The sequence below is a fragment of the Salvelinus namaycush genome, chromosome 4, assembly GCF_016432855.1.
Source record: "Salvelinus namaycush isolate Seneca chromosome 4, SaNama_1.0, whole genome shotgun sequence".
In the NCBI taxonomy this organism is placed as follows: Eukaryota; Metazoa; Chordata; class Actinopteri; order Salmoniformes; family Salmonidae; genus Salvelinus; species Salvelinus namaycush.
In genome coordinates, this window is record NC_052310.1 from 70,883,249 (window position 1) to 70,896,955 (window position 13,707).

The window sequence follows — 13,707 nt, forward strand, 5'->3', positions numbered from 1 at the left end:
GAGGAGAGAAAGAGCGCGAGAGTTGAGAGAAAGAGCAACAGAAACACTAAGCAACAGAAAGAGAGAGAGAGCGCACAGGCACAAGGCCTCCACTTTGTCCATCCATGTGAGTTCAGTCAAGCTTTAACTTTTGATTTGAATTAGAATCATCTTTCACTCACTGCAGCAGGTCCGGGACGGTTATGTAGAAAGTCCTTCTTACATCGTTACAACAATGGCAGACGGCCCCAGGCCTCAGTCCCATCACAAAGTCACACTTGTGTCACTCCACTCCACTCCACAGCACTCACACAAAAAGGAAAAGGATGAAAGAGAAAGAGAGAGAAAAAACCATGGCCCCCTTCCAACTCTCAGCAACCCCTGGGCTACATTAACAAGGCCCCATGTCCCTTTTAAAAGGAGCAGGGACCTCAGGAGGCTAAATGTCATCTCCCCTGGCCCGGAACAAAAGCTGCCTGCCTGTGGAGGTGCAGTAGTGGGGCTATTTGAACTGAATGTCTTCCTTCTAACCTAGCATTAAGGTCATCACCATCTCGCTACCAACGACCAAGTCTATTGAACTCCTCTGTGTGTGTGTCCTGCGTTGCCCTTCACCGGCATGCCATTTCAATCAATCAGAGGGAGAGGAATTTCATGAGAGCAAAATTAAATAATGACAAGGCTTAATGCGAGGCTGAGAGCCCCCACAGGCCCAGAGAAACTCATTCATTTAAACCGATCCCTGGCTTTCATTTTTCTTTGCTGTCATTGTAGCCACTAGAAACAATCTTGCGTCATGTTAGCCATGTTGCCCACAGGACAACCTTTCTTTGACAGCCAATGGTTGGTAAGAGCAGGCTTTTAGTTCTAGAACACCAATAAGAATATGGTCTTCTGGGAACAGGGAAATTAAGATAACAATTATATAACGTAAAATAACAATCCATCAAAAGATTTTCATGTAGAGATGTGATGTAACGTGTAACAAGTGTTGCAGAGTGCAGATGGTTTCCATTTGACTAGAACTCTCTGATTTGTGTAGAGAAACTTACAACAGAACATAACCAAATCTACTTTACAGAGAGAAAATGCTGGCTTGGAAAAACTTAAAACAAACAACTAAAAGCTTTTTAAAATGGGACCGCAATAGACTACAAATTAAATTCATGAATCACAGATACATTTATATTCAGTGAGTTTTAAATGATAGCTTGCTGAGGAGGGTATAAAACAATACTTCTGTTTTATTTTATCACCCTAAAGCGGAGGCCGAGGGTGCTGCCAAAACAGCACTCTTCTGAATGACCAATCATTGAGATCTACTAACGATGCTCTCCTCCTGGACACAACATCATCAGTAAGCGGTGTTGGCGGGGGGTCCTTGGGTGGTCCTTTAGGAGTTTTCCCTGCCCCCTAACTTCTCTCAGGAACGTCCAGCCTGTCATGCCCTGATCTGTTTCACCTGTCCTTGTGATTGTCTCCACCCCTCTCCAGGTGTCGCCCATCTTCCCCATTATCCCCTGTGTATTTATACCTGTGTTCTCTGTTAGTCTGTTGCCAGTTCATCTTGTTTGTCAAGTCAACCAGCATTTTTCTCAGCTCCTGCTTTTCCCCAGTCTCTCTCTTTCTCGCCCTCCTGGTTTTGACACTTTCCTGTCCTATCTCTGAGCTCGCCTGCCTGACCTCTCTGTCTGCCCCTGACCCTGAGCCTGCCTGCCCGTCCTGTACCATTGCCCCTTCTCTGGATTACCGACCTCTGCCTGACCTGACCCTGAGCCTGCCTGCCGTCCTGTACCTTTGCCCCACTACTCTGGATTATCGACCCCTGCCTGCCTTGACCTGTCGTTTGCCTGCCCCTGTTGCTGTAATAAACATTGTTACTTGGGTCTTACCTGAACTGTTATACAGCCAAGGTTAATCAGACCTTAGCTAGTGCAGGGTTTCCTCTGGATCAAAAAGGGGCTTATGTGGTGGGCGTGGCAGGGTGCATGACAATGGGCACTGTTTGCCCGTCTATGCAACTCAATTTGAGAAAACATCTTAGTGATGAGAATTTTTTGCAGTTTAAATCTACTTTCCTGCAATTCTACACATTTTGCAATGGAGTGGAGAGAAAATGTTGCAGTTTAAAAGCTAATTTCATTAATTTTTTTCACATTTACATAACTGCTAAATCCATTGTTTATTCTCCTTGTCTGTCTAGCTTTAATTTTGTTGATTGTTAGTTCTCAAAGATATAAAATATATATATAGGTCCATTATCTTTTCTAGATACTATATCTGGTTTTAGTCATTTAGGTTTACACTGAAAGTGTTTTTTCCATCCCGGAAATTTATTTCGATATGTTTTTTCCTTCAAATTAAAGCTTGGGAAATATGCTTAGGCGGCCCACCCAAGGATTTCAATGGTAGATGTGTCCAAGTGTCACTAGAATGATCACTGGCCTCAGCCATTTACAAGCATGCAACAATCAGTGCTATTGTGGTGTAGCCTGGGTGAAGGTCCTTGGGTGTTTCCCCCATAGAATTAGTCATTAAAATTCTACTATGGGACATGAAAAGTTGTAAATACAACAAGTACTGTTATTGTATCATATTATAACATTCACAGCTATCCAAGAAAACAAACATTGAGAAACATATACATTTTAGAGGCTATTTATAAAGAAATTGAGTATAAAACCTGTATAAACTGCCTTTATTATTATATGACTTAGTTTAACAAAAAGTATATTACACAATTTCTGATATCTCATGTGAATTACTTACATTTTTCTGGATCAGTAAAAGCAGGAAATGCATCACCTACAGTATGCCTCTACTGACATTCATTCCAATTAGACTGGTTTGGAATTCAATCTGACCACAATGGCTGCCATTTTCTTACCATTCTAGAACTTTGATGGTTTATGACAGCGTAGCCCCTCTAGTAATTTAATAGGATCCCTCTCGCAGGGGGGCTACCCTCTCCCTCCCCCAGGCAACTCAGCCAAGGTTAATCAGCCTTAGCTTGTGTCGAATCGCCACTAGAGTGACCGACTCAGCTCAGACATACAGGGTTTCTCCTACTGCTGTACAGTTACAGTCCTTCTCAAATCAACTTTACCGCCATGCTCATCCATCACCATATACAGTGGGGCAAAAAGGTATTTAGTCAGCCACCAATTGTGCAAGTTCTCCCACTTAAAAAGATGAGAGACGCCTGTAATTTTCATCATAGGTACACTTCAACTATGACAGACAAAATGAGAGAAAAAAAATCCAGAAAATCACATTGTAGGATTTTTTATGAATTTATTTGCAAATTATGGTGGAAAATAAGTATTTGGTCAATAACAAAAGTTTCTCAATACTTTGTTATATACCCTTTGTTGGCAATGACAGAGGTCAAACGTTTTCTGTAAGTCTTCACAAGGTTTTCATACACTGTTGCTGGTATTTTGGCCCATTCCTCCATGCAGATCTCCTCTAGAGCAGTGATGTTTTGGGGCTGTTGCTGGGCAACACGGACTTTCAACTCCCTCCAAAGATTTCTATGGAGTTGAGATCTGGAGACTGGCTAGGCCACTCCAGGACCTTGAAATGCTTCTTACGAAGCCACTCCTTCGTTGCCCGGGCGGTGTGTTTGGGATCATTGTCATGCTGAAAGACCCAGCCACGTTTCATCTTCAATGCCCTTGCTGATGGAAGGAGCTTTTCACTCAAAATCTCACACGATCACAAAGCCTGAACCAGACCAGATACTACAACGCAGGTTCAATGAGTTAGTCAGCTAACTTGAATAAACAACCCAAAAAAGCTATTGATTTTCTGGTTCTTGAAGAACTGATGTGTTGTTGGTTGTTGAGTTAATTAGATCAAGCCCATTTCAAGCTTATCTTTCTAAAAAATAAAAAGTTAATTCAGAACATTTAGGCAAGTTAGCTGGCTAATTCATTGATCCTGCTTTGTAGTATACCCCTCTGCTGTGAACCAGTTGGTTCATATGCTCATCTCTGGGGTTAATAGTGGGTAGAGGTCAACATTACTGTGACCTGCTGTATGATTCACATGTTGATCCTGTGATGAAAATACTTCTGTAGCATGGTAGCACTGACCTGACAGAGAAATAGTTACGTCTAGAGATAATATCCCTCTCTCATTCACTTTTGCCCTGAAAACACATTAAATAACAGCCATGCAATGTTGATATAAGTAAAATGTAATCATAAAGGTCTGCACAATATTGTAAATGTAATAAGGAAATGAAATAACGACACGCCAGTACGGTGGCTCTTAAAACATGTGCTCAATTGCATTTATGCTGAACTGTTCTATGTCCATTTGTTGTAGTGCTGTAGATAAAAGACATGCCAGCGCTGTCTGTGTAATTGGGGAAGCTAACCTGATCCATATCAGATGATTTGGCTCCATATACAGTGCCTTCAAAAACTATTCACACCCCTTGACTTTTTCCACATTTTGTTGTTGTTACACTCTGAGTTCAAAATGTATTAAATTGAGACTTTGTGTCACTAGCTTAAACACAGTACCACATAATGTCCAAGTGGAATTATGTTTTTTGAAATGTTTAATAATTAATTAAAATGAAAAGATTAAATGTATTGAGTCAAGTATTCAACACCTTTAAGACAAGCCTAAATAAGTTCAGGAGTACAAATGTGCTTAACAAGTCATATAATAAGTTGCGTGGACTGACTATGTGTGCAATAATAGTGTTTAACATGAATGACTACCTCATCTCTGTACCCCAGACATACAATTATCTGTAAGGTCCCTCAGTTGAGCAGTGAATTTCAAACAGATTCAACCACAAAGACCAGGGCGGTTTTCCAATGGGGAACCTATTGGTAGAAGGGTACAATTTTTAAAGAGCAGACATTTAATATCCCTTTGAGCATGGTGAAGTTATTAATTACACTTTAGATGGTGTATGAATACACCCAGTCACTGCGTAGATACAAGGGTCCTTCTTAACTCAATTGCCGGAGAGGAAGGAAACCACTCATGGATTTCACCATGAGGCCGTTGGAGACTTTATAACAGTTAGAGTTTAATGGCTGCGATAGGAGAAAATGAGGATGGATCAACAACATTGTAGTTTGTACACAAAACTAACCTAAATGACAGAGTGAAAAGAGGGAAATCTGTATAAAAATAAAAAAAGATTGCAAAACATACATCCTGTTTGCAATAAGGAACTAAAGTAAAACTAAAAAAATGTGGCTAAGAAATTAGCAATGTCCTGAACACAATGCATTATGTTTGGGGCAAATCCAACACACATCACTGAGTACTATTTCATATTTTCAAGCATGATGGTGGCTGAATCATGTTATGGGTATGCTTGTCAGGGAGATTTTTAGGATAAAAAGAAACAGAATATAGCTAAGCACAGGCAAAATCCTAAAGTAAAACTTGGTTCAGTCTGCTTTCCAACAGACAATGGAAGACAAATTAACCTTTCAGCAGGACAATAACCTTAAACACAAGGCAAAATATTCCCTGGAGTTGCTTACCAAGACGGCATTGAATGTTCCTGAGAGGCCTAGTTACAGTTTTGTCATAAAATCGAATCAAGATATATTCGTATTTTATTTTTCATATACAGTGCCTTTGGAAAGTATTCAGACCCCTTGAGTTTTTCCACATCTTGTTACGTTACAGCCTTATTCAAAAAAAAAAAAAAGTATCCTCAGCAATCTACACACAATACCCCATAATAACAAAGCAAAATCAGGTTTTTAGAAATATTTACATAAGTATTCACCTGTCTATTTAAGGTCCCACAGTTGACAGTGCATGTCAGAGCAAAAACCAAGCCATGAGGTCGAAGGAATTGTCCACAGAGCTCCGAGACAGGATTGTGTCGAGGAACAGATCTGGAGAAGGGTACCAAAACATTTCGGCAGCATTGAAGGTCCCCAAAAACACAGTGGCCTCCATCATTCTTAAATGGAAGAATTTTGGAACCACCAAGACTACAGTCCGGCCAAACTGAGCAATCAGGGAAGAAGGGCCTTGGTCAGGGAAGTGACCAAGAACCCGATGGTCACTCTGACATAGCTCCAGAGCTCCTCTGTGGAGATGGGAGAACCTTCCAAAAGGACAGCCATCACTGCAGCACTCCACCAATCAGGCTTTTATGGTAGATTGGCCAGAAGGAACCACTCCTCAGTAAAAGGCACATGACAGCCCGATTGGAGTTTGACATAAGGCACCTAAAGGACTCTCAGACCATGAGAAACAAGGTTCTCTGGTCTGATGAAACCAAGACTGAACTCTATAGCCTGAATGCCAAGCGTCACATCTGGAGGAAACCTGGCAACATCCGTACGGTGAAGCATGGTGGTGGCAGCATTATGCTGTTTGGGATGTTTTTCAAGTGGCAGTGACTGGGAGACTAGTCAGGATCGAGGGAAAGATAAACAGAGCAAAGTACAGAATGATCTTTAACTTCTTATGGGCAGGTGGGACGGTAGCGAAAATCAAATGACAGAAATATAAATATTTAACATTCATGAAAATACAAGTATTATACATCAAAATAAAGCTTAACTTCTTGTTAATCCAGCCACTGTGTCAGATTTCAAAAAGGCTTTACGGCGAAAGCACACCATGCGATTATCTGAGGACAGTGTCCCGCATACAGAAGCATAAAACATTTTTTCAACCAGGCAGGTGCAACACGAAAGTCAGAAATAGCGATATAATAAATGCCTTACAATTGAAGATCTTCTGTTGGCACTCCAAATGGTCCCAGTTACATCACAAATGGTCCTTTTGTTCGATAAAGTCCTTCTTTATATCCATAAAAACTCAGTTTAGCTGGCGCGCTTCATTCAATAATCCACCGGTTTTCCTCCTTCAATATGCATACAAAATGAATCCCAAACGTTACCAATAAACGTATCCAAACAAGTCAAACAACGTTTATGATCAAACCTCAGGTACCCTAATACGTAAATAAACGATAAAATTTAAGATGGAGAATAGTATGTTCATTACCGGAGTTAAATAACAAAGAACGTGCTTTCATCCACGCGCATGGAAACACTACAGCCAAAATGGGAGCCAATTAGAAAAACTACAACTTCTAGCTCATTTTTCCAAAAACCCGTCTGAAACTCTTTCGAAAGACTGTTGACATCTAGTGGAAGCCCTGGGAACTGCAATCTGGGAGGACTTTCGCCTCATAATAAACATGAAAGCCATTGGAAACAGTGGTAGGCTGATTTTTTTAAAATGGTTTTTCCTCTGGGTTTCGCCTGCCATATCAGTTCTGTTATACTCACAGCCATTATTTTAACAGTTTCAGAAACTTTAGAGTGTTTTCTATCTAAATCTACCAATTATTTGCATATCCTAGCTTCTGGGCCTGAGTAACAGGCAGTTTACTTTGGGCACGCTTTTCATCCGGACGTGAAAATACTGCCCCCTACCCAAGAGAGGTTAATGAAAACATGCTCCAGAGTGCTTAGGACCTCAGACTGGGGCGACGGTTCACCTTCCAACAGGACAACGACCCTAAGCACACAGCCAAGACAACACAGGAGTGGCTTCAGGACAAGTCTCTGAATGTCCTTGAGTGGCCCAGCCAGAGCCCGGACTTGAACCCGATCGATCATCCCTGGAGAGACCTGAAAATAGCTGTGTAGCGACACTCCCAATGGAACTGTTAAGGCTCCATGGATTGATGAGGAATTGAAAAACTGTATGGTTGAAAGAGATGGAGCAAAAGGAGTGGCTAATAAGTCTGGCTGCACATCTGACTGGGTGGCTTACAGCAAATTGAGAAATTATGTGACTAAACTCAACAAAAAGAAGAAGAAACTGTATTATGATGCCTTTGGAGTACATTAAATGAAATTATGGGCAGAAAGACAAATTCAACTCTATCTTTCAATGAATCAGATGGCTCATTCATCACAAAACCACTTGATGTCGGCAATTATTTTAATGATTACTTCATTGGCAAAGTGGACAAACTTAGACAGGAAATGCCAACAACGAACAGTGAGCAATCATATTCATGCATAAAAAACAAATAATTCAAGAAATGTATTGCAAGTTTGAATTTTGTAAAGTTAGTGAGGGAGAGGTGGAAAATTATTGTTATCAATCAATAATGACAAACCTCTTGGCATTGACAACTTGGATAGAAAGCTACTGAGGATGGTAGCTGACTCTATATTCACTCCTATCTGTCATATGTTTAATCTGAGGCCTGGAGGGAAGCCAAAGTAATTCCACTACCCAAGAGTAGTAAAGCGGCCTTTACTGGTTCTAACAGCAGACCTATAAGCTTGCTGCCAGCTCTTAGCAAACTGTTGGAAAAATGGTGTTTGACCAAATACAATGCTATTTCTCTATGAACAAATTAACAACAGACTGTCAGCACGCTTATAGAGAAGGGCACTAAACATGTACTGCACTGACACAAATACCTGATGATTGGTTGAAAGAAATTGATAATAAGAAGATTGTGGGAGCTGTACTGTTAGATTTCACTGCAGCCTTTGATATTATTGACCATAACCTGTTATTGAAAAAACATGTGTTATGGCTTTTCAACCTTTGCCATATCGTGGATTCAGAGCTATCTATCTAATAGAACTCGAAGGGTTGTCTTTAATGTAAGTGGCAGCTCTCTAGGCCCTCTACTCTTTTCTATTTTAACCAAAGACCTGCCACTGGCATTAAACAAAGCATGTGTGTCCATGTATGCTGATGATTCAACCTTATACGCATCAGCAACCACAGCTAATGAAGTCACTGAAACCCTTAACAAAGAGTTGCAGTCTGTTTTGGAATGGGTGGCCAGTAATAAACTGGTCCTCAACTGAATATGGTAATGAATGGTGTGGTTGTTGAACAAGTTGAGGAGACTAAATGACTTGGCGTTACCTTAGATTGTAAACTGTCATGGTTATAACATATACTGTAGATTCAATGTTTGTAAAGATGGGGAGAGGTCTGTCCGTAATAAAGAGATGGTCTGCTTTTTTGACACCACACTCCAAAAAGCAAGTTCTGCAGGCTCTAGTTTAGTCTAATCTTGATTATTGTCCAGTCGTGTGGTCCAGTGTTGCAAGGAAAGACCTAGTTAAGCTGCAGTTGGCCCAGAACCAAGCGGCACATCTTGCTCTTCATTGTAATCAGAGGGCTGATATAAATACTACGCATGCCAGTTTCTCTTGGCTAAGAGTTGAGCAGAGACTGACTGCATCACTTCTTCTTTTTATAAGAAACATTAATGTGTTGAAAATCACAAATTGTTTGCATAGTCAATTTACACACAGCTCTGACACACACACTTACCCCATCAGACATGCCACTAGGGGTCTTTTCGCACATCCCAATTCCGGAACCAATTCAAGAAAGCGTACAGTATTATATAGACCCATTATTGTACTGAACTCCGTTCCATCTCATATTGCTCAAATAAACAGCAAACCTGGTTTCAAAAAACAGATCAAGCAACACCTCATGGCACAATGCCTCTCCCCTATTTGACCTAGATAGTTTGTGTGTATTGATATGTAGGCTACATGTGGCTTAATTTTTTTAAATGTTGTTCTGTCCTTGAGCTTTTCTTGTCTATTAATGTTCTGTATTATGTTATGTTTCATGTTTTGTGTGGACCCCAGGAAGAGTAGCTGCTGCTTTTGCAACAGTTAATGAGGATCCCAATAAAATACCAAATACCCCATCCAACCTGACAGAGCTTGAGAGGATCTGCAGATAAGAATGAGAGAAACTCCCCAAATACAGATGTGCCAAACCTGTAGCGTCATATCCAAGAAGACTCGAGGCTGTAATCGCTTCCAAAGGTGCTTCAACAAAGTACTAAGTAAAGGGTCTGAATACTTACGCAAATGTAATAGTTCAGTTTTACAAGTTTTAGAAATTCGCAAAAATTTCTAAAAACCTGTTTTTGCTTCGTCATTATGGGGTATTGTGTGTATATTGATGAGGGGAAAAAATATTTAATCCATTTTAGAATAAGGCTGTAATGTAACCAAATGTGGAAAAAGTCAAGGGGTCTGAATACTTTCCAAATGCACTGTATTTTTTTTTTTTTTTTACAAATGTTAGAACTGTGTAGATTGTTGATCAAAAAGACAATTAAATGACAATTAAATCCATTTTAATCCCACCTTGTAACAACAAAATGTGGAAAAAGTCAAGGGTGTGAATACTTTCTGAAGGCACAGTTTTCAATGTTTAAGTGCACCTGACCCCAATGCACTGATCATGTGGGGTTTGACATGAAAGCAGTACACATTGGGGAAGTTTACCGGTTGCCTTAAATTAGTCCTGGACTACAGATTAAGCCTAAACCTAGTCCTGGACTACAGATTAAGCCTAAACCCAGTCCTGGACTACAGATTAAACCTAGTCCTAGTCCTACAGTTTTCTCCATCAAAAACTGCCCCCTAAAATACTATATATACATAACAATATGTTAAGGTTACTGAAACTTTTAAATTGGTCTCTTTTCAGACTAATATTAAGAGATATGCTGAATAACTACTCAGAGAGAAGGTTACAGATGACAAAGTGATTAATGTGGAAAGCAAAGGCAGTAGGCTAGTGCCCCCTCATGGAAATGAGACTAGTTTCAGACATCTATATCTATCTGCACTTGCTTTTTATAACTGCAGTGAGTGCACCTCCAGATGTCAACATCTGTTCTCAGAACTGTGAATATTCACTTCAATGACTTGTAAGATATATTCTATTGGCCATTGCCTCTTTGATTTCAATAGATTATGTTCATAGATACACCTTTTAATACCCTAATGTTTGAGCCCAGAATGCTGACTGTCTGAAAGCCCTGGTATATGAGACCGTATTCCACGGGTACGACAAAACATTTATTTTTACTGTTCTAATGACATTTTTAACAAGTTTATAATAGCAATAAGGCACCTCAGGGGTTTATGGTATATGGCCAATATAGCACAGCTAAGGGCTGCACTGGATACAGCCCTTAGCCGTGGTATATTGGCCAAATATAAAATAACATTATTAAGACTAGGACTAAATCAACTGAGCTAGTGGTTTTCTGTAGCTCAGTTGGTAAAGGATGGTGCTTACAACGGCAGGATAATGGGTTTGATTCCCAGGACCACTCGTACATAAAATGCTAAAATGGCATACATTATACTATTATTATACAAAGTAAATTAACAATTTTACAACAATGTGCCTCCTTTGTGACCAAAGAGGGGAGATGGCAACCTGGCTTCAACACCCCTGTAGAAGTCGATGTCATTGGGGTAGGAGTGCATTGACATCCTGGAGTTGAGTAGGGGGAAGGTACAGAAGAAAGCATTGGCCAATAGACAGGCCACCTGCTCCTTAGACAGGTTGATGTCCATCCCTTCTTTAAGGAGAGGGATCTGCTGGGGAAAAGACAAGAAGTGATTACTTATTTTCAATGTTTTTATTGTGATTTTATACGATTTAGAGGGTAATTTCAAATAGTTAATCTAATTTATTTATTTTTATTCCCCAGGGGAGAGGAAACCATGTTCCAACTGACAATAAGAATGACAGTAAAGAGCCAAACTGTGGAAAAGACAAGAAGTGATTTCTTGACTCACATTTACATTTTTGTCAATTAGCAGACACTCTTTTCCAGAGCGACTTACCCTTACAGTTGACTCAGACTTACTTGATTTATTAGTGTAGTAAATGTAGAGTAGTGGACTAAATGGCCAAAGGGGTGAATGAGGGAGGTCGACATAATTAGTTTGGTCATATAAAGCTGCAGTCTGCGATTCCAAAAACTACAAACCTTGGTCTGTGTCTGCTCCTAAGCCATGGTGATTGATTGGTTCGTTCATTCCTTAAAGGAGAAGTTCACCTAAAATACAGAATTTCTTAAGTGATTCCTTACATTGAAACTAGTTCAGTGGAGTTTGCATTCTCCCTCCCTGTAGTGGAGACAGCTGCAAAAATGGGTCATGTGACTCGTGATTAACTGGATGCAGGCCTCTCTCTACTCCACTGTGAGGGAATGGCTGTTTCAGGAATCTTCTAAATGTGGACAAATACGTTGTTTTATAGAAAGCGTACGGCCGAATTAGCTATTTTTATCAAAAGTACTATTGGTTTTGAGTCAGGAAATGTGTAACAACTGAGCATGTGCTCTCTTTGGGGAATCCCTGCTATGTAAAATGACACTACTGTATATGCCCTTACTTTTTGGTGGGATGCGAGGGGCCTGCATCCAGATACTTCATGTGACCCATTTATTTTCAGCTGTCTCACTTCTACACTACATGGAGAGTGAGAGGGAGAGAGCAAACTCCCCTGAACTAGTTGCAATGGATGGAATCACTTGGGAAATTCTGGATTTTAGGTCAACTTCTCCTTTAAGGAGAAGGCTGGACTTCGGGAAAAGACAAGGGTGCATCTGAAATGGCATCCCATGGCTCTGGTCGAAAGTAGTGCACTATATAGGGAATTTTGGAAGCAGACAAGGAGTAAAACAATTAGTTTGGTCATTTAAGTAATCAAGGCTGCTGAATGATAATAAGTAAATATACAAGTGGTAGTAATTTGGGGCATAAAATGTAACTGATAAAGAGCTCAGTGGTAGGATAATAATGTAGAATAGATTACACACATCATAGGCCTATCTACATCAATCGCCCAAAACCTGTTACAAAGGCACCATGAGGACAGAGAAATAACCCTTTTCACAAATGAAAGGTTAAAGAAAAAATTGTGAAGGTAGTTTTTTGTCCTTGTTCAAATCAAGGGAATACAACTGACTTTCTGCACACAGGCCAACCATCCTAACTGCTGACCAATACAATACATAAATCAGGGCGCTAGAACAGAGCTAGCTCCCAATTTGGTGTTCGTCAGAGAGAGGAGGAACGTAATGGGGACCAAGCCCATTCGGATTGGGCCCTCCATTAATCTCTGGTCCAGGCTGCAGCAACACCTCACCGACAGGTAATAGATTTCATTAGGCTCTCTCTGAGGACCTCAGGCGGCTGCTCAATCCATCTCTGACTAGCTGCTCAATTTTCTGACTCATTATTGCCAAGTTAGCTCAAATCTGGGGGCCAAGATTCCACTTGTGCTGTTCGGTCTACGCAAAATCCACATGGTCTTTTTATTTTGGGGAGGTTCACTGATGCTCTTTTCAGGGAATGGCCTTTAACATTTGAACATGGAGGCCTAAAATTAAATATATACCACAAACATGCATAGAAACATTTTACTTATGCATTTACACTGAACAAAAAATAAACACAACATGTAAAGCTGAGCTAAAATAATTTTCCCATACGCACAAAAAGCTTATTTCTCTCAAATTTGTTTACATCCCTGTTAGTCAGCATTTCTCCTTTGCCAAAATAATCCATCCATCTGACATGTGTGGCATATCAAGAAGCTGATTAAACAGCATAATCATTACACAAGGGCACCTTGTGCTGGGGACAATGAAAGGCCACTCTAAAATGTGCAGTTTTATCACATAACACAATGCCACAGAGGTCTCAAGTTTTGAGTGAGCATGCAATTTATTGATTGCAGGAATGTCCACCAGAGCTGTTGCCAGAGAATTGAATGTTAATTTCTCTACCTTAATCCAGCTCCAACATCGTTTTAGAGATATTGGCAGTACATCCAACCGGCCTCACAACCACAGACCACGTGTAACCACGCCAGCTCATACCTGCAGGATCGTTTGAGACCAGC